Source organism: Oncorhynchus mykiss, chromosome 4 (genome assembly GCF_057628025.1).
Source record: "Oncorhynchus mykiss isolate SJ-2025 chromosome 4, ASM5762802v1, whole genome shotgun sequence".
Classification (NCBI taxonomy): domain Eukaryota; kingdom Metazoa; phylum Chordata; class Actinopteri; order Salmoniformes; family Salmonidae; genus Oncorhynchus; species Oncorhynchus mykiss.
This window is the reverse complement of record NC_143025.1, coordinates 83375911-83382060: the sequence shown is the minus strand read 5'-3', so window position 1 is coordinate 83382060 and position 6150 is coordinate 83375911.

Below are 6150 nucleotides of genomic sequence, written 5' to 3'. Positions count from 1 at the left end.
CAGATTGAAGCAGGAGCTTTGGTGTTTTATTTCGAATGGAACATGGAAACTACAGAGTGCATGCAGATCAATTGCAGGTTAATTGAAGAGGATGGGTGCCAATGTAGTGCAAGATTGTGCTGCGTGGCTGTCTCTATCTATCAGGCTGGTATACAGGGACACCTCCATAACAAACCGAGATCTAGAGCCAGTGTTGGCAGCTATGTGCGTTATTGAACCATGAAAAGCTCAAAGAAGCCGGAACCTGTCAGTGTTATTGACATTAATGACCTCCATTGTTGCCTGAGTTTGAACGAACTGCACTGTAGATGGAGATGGGTTATTGTCTTGCCTGATAATGGTCAGGTAAATCAACTCATACAGCTTGACTGAGCAAAATATGAGGCATTTATAAGTGATATTCTTCAAAAATCAATAGGTATATATCATGAATTTGAATTACAATAAAGGGCTGTAACTATCTCAGCAGGTCTTCGGGGCATAAGGTTGAAATTAACAGGCCTTTGGGGCATAAGGTTGAAATTAGCATATTTCCAAGATGTGATGGGAGTTTTAGTACCCATTTCAGACAGATCGCACACTGGCAGTTCTTATAGACACACATCCTCCTACATTATGTCTATCCTCATCAACAACTACAGAGCAGTGGTAACAACACCACTGATTCAAGAACATCACATCTATTGAGCTTTCTTCCTGTGAGGTTGCTAGAAATAGGCTTACAGATTATAGCAGGGGACTTGGGTGAGACATTCAATTAACAGTGATTGCTCCTGTGTATTCTGATGTAAACCTGGATAGGTTATAATCATGTAATGGAAAGAAACAATAAAAGCAGGTGTGATATTTTATCCACTCGTTTTAACGCTTGAGCTGTTAAACATCAAACCATCAAACCAATCAGATATTCTATTATATTAAATTCACATAGAAATATGGGTTATAGATCTATCATTCTACTTGAAAGCAAGTCTAAGACGCTGTAGGTCTGTTCTATGTGCACTATTTCTATGCTTCCCATTCATACGTTTTTGTTTTTGCGTCTTTACTTTCAGTTTTGTACTCCAGCTTCAGACAGCTGAAACAATATATATTTCTGCATAGTGCAATTTTAAAGGTCATAGATCCTAGTCAATCTCCGACATGGAATATAAATCACATGGCTGTACAAATATTACCTCACTTCTTTGCGTGTCTGTCATTGCCAAGTCTGCAGCCACAGTGAGGAACATAGCTGGGTTCAGGTTATAGGTCACAGCACCAATTCAGTTCTAACCCACCCGGGAGATGTGTTGTTGAATAAACCACCAACTATATCCACAGCCAACTAAACACAAATCTCTACATGCAAGCACATCAGATATAATATTTAGGATCATTGAAAGTGTTGGTGAACTTTACCGCTCCTGCTACCTAAAACTATCATTCCACAGGCTCACTGGCCACACTGTCAGTCTATCTGTGACTAATATTAATGTCCCACAGGTCAGCGACTTCCTGGGTGTTCACCGGAGTTCCACACAGAGGTATTGCCTTGGCAGTGTGGCTATGAGGACAGAGGGAATATCACTGAACAGTGAACACACACACACACACACACACACACACACACACACACACACACACAAACAGCATATGTTTTACTATCCTTGTTGGGACCTCAAATTCCATTCAAATTTCAATTTTCCCTAAACCCTAACCCTAACAAACTTTGAAGTGAAACACTGTCCATTCTGACTTCTGCTCCCTCACCCTTCACATCCTCAACCCTCAGTCACTCAGCCAGTGCCAGCCAGTACCAGTCATGTAGACTGAAGACCAGCTGTTATGCCTCAGTGCCATATGGTCACCTCAGGCCTCCTCCTTCAGCGATGTATCAAAGTGATGAATGAATCCTGATGTTTAGCAGCTTGGACTGAGGTGATTTCCTTCTATCAACTCCCAGGATATCTGTCAGTAGGGGAACGGCCATAGAATCATAATTGCTTTTCGCCAGTCACGACTTACGAGTGTAGCCAACTCTGACAGTGTTATGTTAGCACTGCAGCAGAAAAAAGGAGTGGTCCTGTGAGGGACAGAACTGGAAAGAATGTACAAGGATCAGAGACTCGAGAGTCACATTGACTTGGCTGATTTGGCCCTGAGCTTGATCTGTGCTTTATCTCAGCACTCTGTGTTCTATTCTACAACGCCACCCTCTAACAGGGACACACACACACCTCACACACCTCACACACCTCACACACCTCGCTCACATAAAGACACACATGTACAGGATTTAGAGTCCTTGACAAGGTGCGCCAAAGAAATCACACAATGTGTGATGCGGCAAGGTGTGTGGTTGCCATGGAAACCGTTATCCGTGTAAATCTCAGCCAATTGGGCTGAGTGAGTTTCTGCCTTTCCATGATAAGCCGACAAACTCACCATTCGCCCACGCAAACACTTTCTACACCACAGTTATTTTTTTACAGGGATTTTCAATAGTTAACATGTTAGATGAATGCACCACATGAGAAAATCAATACAGTGCATTAAGTATAATATCTGTACTGAGGCTGACTCTTACCTTGCCACACCTCTGTCTCAGAGGACAAGATGTTTTCTTTTCCTGTAAAGTGTCTAGCCAGGCCTCTCCACCATGGCAGGGTCGCACCCCCCTTCTTCACAACTATTTTGTCACATACACTGAAATTAGACAAACTATTTGAGTTTTAGCAACCAGGAAATGGTGCAGCGATTTCTGCATAGGTCAATTTAAAGGTTACAGATCCAAGGCAATCTCTGACATGAAATATAAACCATATAGCTGTACAAATATTACCCTGTTTCATTACATGCCTGTCATTGTCTTGCCTGCAGCCACAGTGAGGAACAAAGCTGGGTAGCCTGCTGCAACAGACATAACAAGAGGAGGAAAATAATAGGTTAAGAAAAAAGGGTCGCTTCCCCTTCTTCTGGGTCTTCCCCTTCTTCTGGGTCTCCCCCCTTCTTCTGGGTCTCCCCCCTTCTTCTGGGTCTCCCCCTTCTTCTGGGTCTCCCCCCTTCTTCTGGGCCTCCCCCCTTCTTCTGGGCCTCCCCCCTTCTTCTGGGTCTCCCCCCTTCTTCTGGGTCTCCCCCCTTCTTCTGGGCCTCCCCCCTTCTTCTGGGCCTCCCCCCTTCTTCTGGGTCTCCCCCCTTCTTCTGGGCCTCCCCCCTTCTTCTGGGTCTCCCCCCTTCTTCTGGGTCTCCCCCCTTCTTCTGGGCCTCCCCCCTTCTTCTGGGTCTCCCCCCTTCTTCTGGGTCTCCCCCCTTCTTCTGGGCCTCCCCCCTTCTTCTGGGTCTCCCCCTTCTTTGCATGGCTCCTCCCTTCTTCACTCCTATAGAGGATCAATACTTCTGTAATGACAGATAAATGTTCCATGTTTATCATACCACCATACAGCAACCCCTATATCAGATTATTCAGAACACTTATTGCTGTTCTTTATAAAATAAATTACAATAACTTTGATTAGAGTGTACAGACGCAGACATACAGATGCAGATACTGATGCTAAACGCAATCCCTAATGCATCCATGTGTAGCACATGGAGATGTCCTCAGCCTTAAGTAGAGTATTCTTTATTATCCACGGGGGGCAATTCATTTTGCAGCACATAGTAAAAACACATTGAACACATATCAAAACAAGGCATACAGCAATATGTACACAACTAGCAGTACTACTACAGGTCATTGAGGAAGATGATAGCAGAACGATAGTTTAAGCCTATTGTTTTTAAACGTGGGGAGCCTGTATCTGCACTCTGAGGGAAGCAACATAAATGAATCATTCAAGGGATGCTGAGAGTCCCTCGGAATGGATTGTGCCTTCCTGCACAGTGTGACTAGTGTCTGACACAGGTGAGAAAGGCTAGTTGTGTTCCTTCCTGCTACCTAGTTTTGCAATGTTACCCAGCCTGCTCTTACTCTTTACATTGAGACGACCAAAACAGCAGATCATATAAAATGTTAAAATGGATTAAATTAACGACCTGTAAAATATTGTCATCAGCGTCTTATCTACCAGGAAGGATCTTCTATCAGGAAGAAGCACTGATTTCACTTTGCACAGATAGCATCCACATTGGCCTCAAAACTCTGTCAAGGAAAGTGCCAACATATTTGAATCGATCAACAGTCTCCACTGGCTCACCATCTATCACAGTATGTATCTGTGGCAGTCAATAGCCATATCCTTGGTTTTCTTGACATTAAGATCTAAGTTGTAAAGGTCAAGCCATCCAAAAAACTCATCCACCACTGGGTCATGGCTCGCCTCCTTATCCTGTAAAAAACTCCTCCACCACTGGGTCATGGCTCGCCTCCTCATCCTGTAAAAAACTCCTCCACCACTGGGTCATGGCTCGCCTCCTCATCCTGTAAAAACCTCCTCCACCACTGGGTCATGGCTCGACTCCTCATCCTGTAAAAAGCTCCTCCACCACTGGGTCATGGCTCGCCTCCTCATCCTGTAAAAATCTCCTCCACCACTGGGTCATGGCTCGCCTCCTCATCCTGTAAAAAACTCCTCCACCGCTGGGTCATGGCTCGCCTCCTCATCCTGTAAAAAACTCCTCCACCACTGGGTCATGGCTCGCCTCCTCATCCTGTAAAAAACTACTCCACCACTGGGTCATGGCTCGCCTCCTCATCCTGTAAAAAACTCCTCCTCCACTAGGTCATGGCTCGCCTCCTCATCCTGTAAAAAACTCATCCACCACTGGGTCATGGCTCGCCTCCTCATCCTGTAAAAAACTCCCCCTCCACTGGGTCATGGCTCGCCTCCTCATCCTGTAAAAAACTCACGATAACCGAGTTGTCTGCAAACTTCATGATATGTCTTGTTGTGATTACTCTGCGGTACAAACAGCAGTGGGGAAAGGACGCACCCTTGTGGTGAACCAGTTGAGGAGAATAGTGAGCTGGATAGGGAACCATTGACTCTCAGCCTTAAAGTTCTATTGGTTCAAAGTCAATCAACCAGCTGATTTTGTTAGATCAAAATTGGACAAAAGCCTTTCTGCTGAGACGTGATTGTATATAATTAAAAGCTGAAGAGAAGTCAACAAATAGTAGTCTGGCATGGGTCTTCCCTCAAGATGTTTAAGGACATAGTTAAAAAGAGTGATAGTTGCAACTTCCTAGCAACGGTCATCGAAATTGTTAAAAATATTTTAAATACAGTTCTAATAAATTCAACAGCGGGACAATGGATGAAGATACTCTTAGAATTATTATAATCCATCAGATATTGACTGAATTATAGCACATAAAACATTTTACTGGCACAGACAAACAATGAATGGAATTCATGGATTTTGGTGGGAATTCAGATATTCAATTAGTCAAATGTCACTTTTTCTTAGATTTTTTAAATGTATTTTGTCACATGCACAGGGTACAGTGACATGTAGTTGCAGGGTACAGTGACATGTAGTTGCAGGGTACAGTGACATGTAGTTGGAGGGTACAGTGTCATGTAGTTGCAGGGTACAGTGACATGTAGTTGCAGAGTACAGTGACATGTAGTTGCAGGGTACAGTGAAATGTAGTTGCAGGGTACAGTGACATGTAGTTGCTGGGTACAGTGAAATGTAGTTGCAGGGTACAGTGACATGTAGTTGCAGAGTACAGTGACATGTAGTTGCAGAGTACAGTAACATGTAGTTGCAGGGTACAGTGACATGTAGTTGCAGGGTACAGTGACATGTAGTTGCAGGGTACAGTGACATGTAGTTGCAGGGTACAGTGACATGTAGTTGCAGGGTACAGTGACATGTAGTTGGAGGGTACAGTGTCATGTAGTTGCAGGGTACAGTGACATGTAGTTGCAGAGTACAGTGACATGTAGTTGCAGAGTACAGTGACATGTAGTTGCAGGGTACAGTGACATGTAGTTGCAGGGTACAGTGAAATGTAGTTGCAGGGTACAGTGACATGTAGTTGGAGGGTACAGTGACATGTAGTTGCAGGGTACAGTGACATGTAGTTGCAGAGTACAGTGACATGTAGTTGCAGGGTACAGTGACATGTAGTTGCAGGGTACAGTGAAATGTAGTTGCAGGGTACAGTGACATGTAGTTGGAGGGTACAGTGTCATGTAGTTGCAGGGTACAGTGACATGT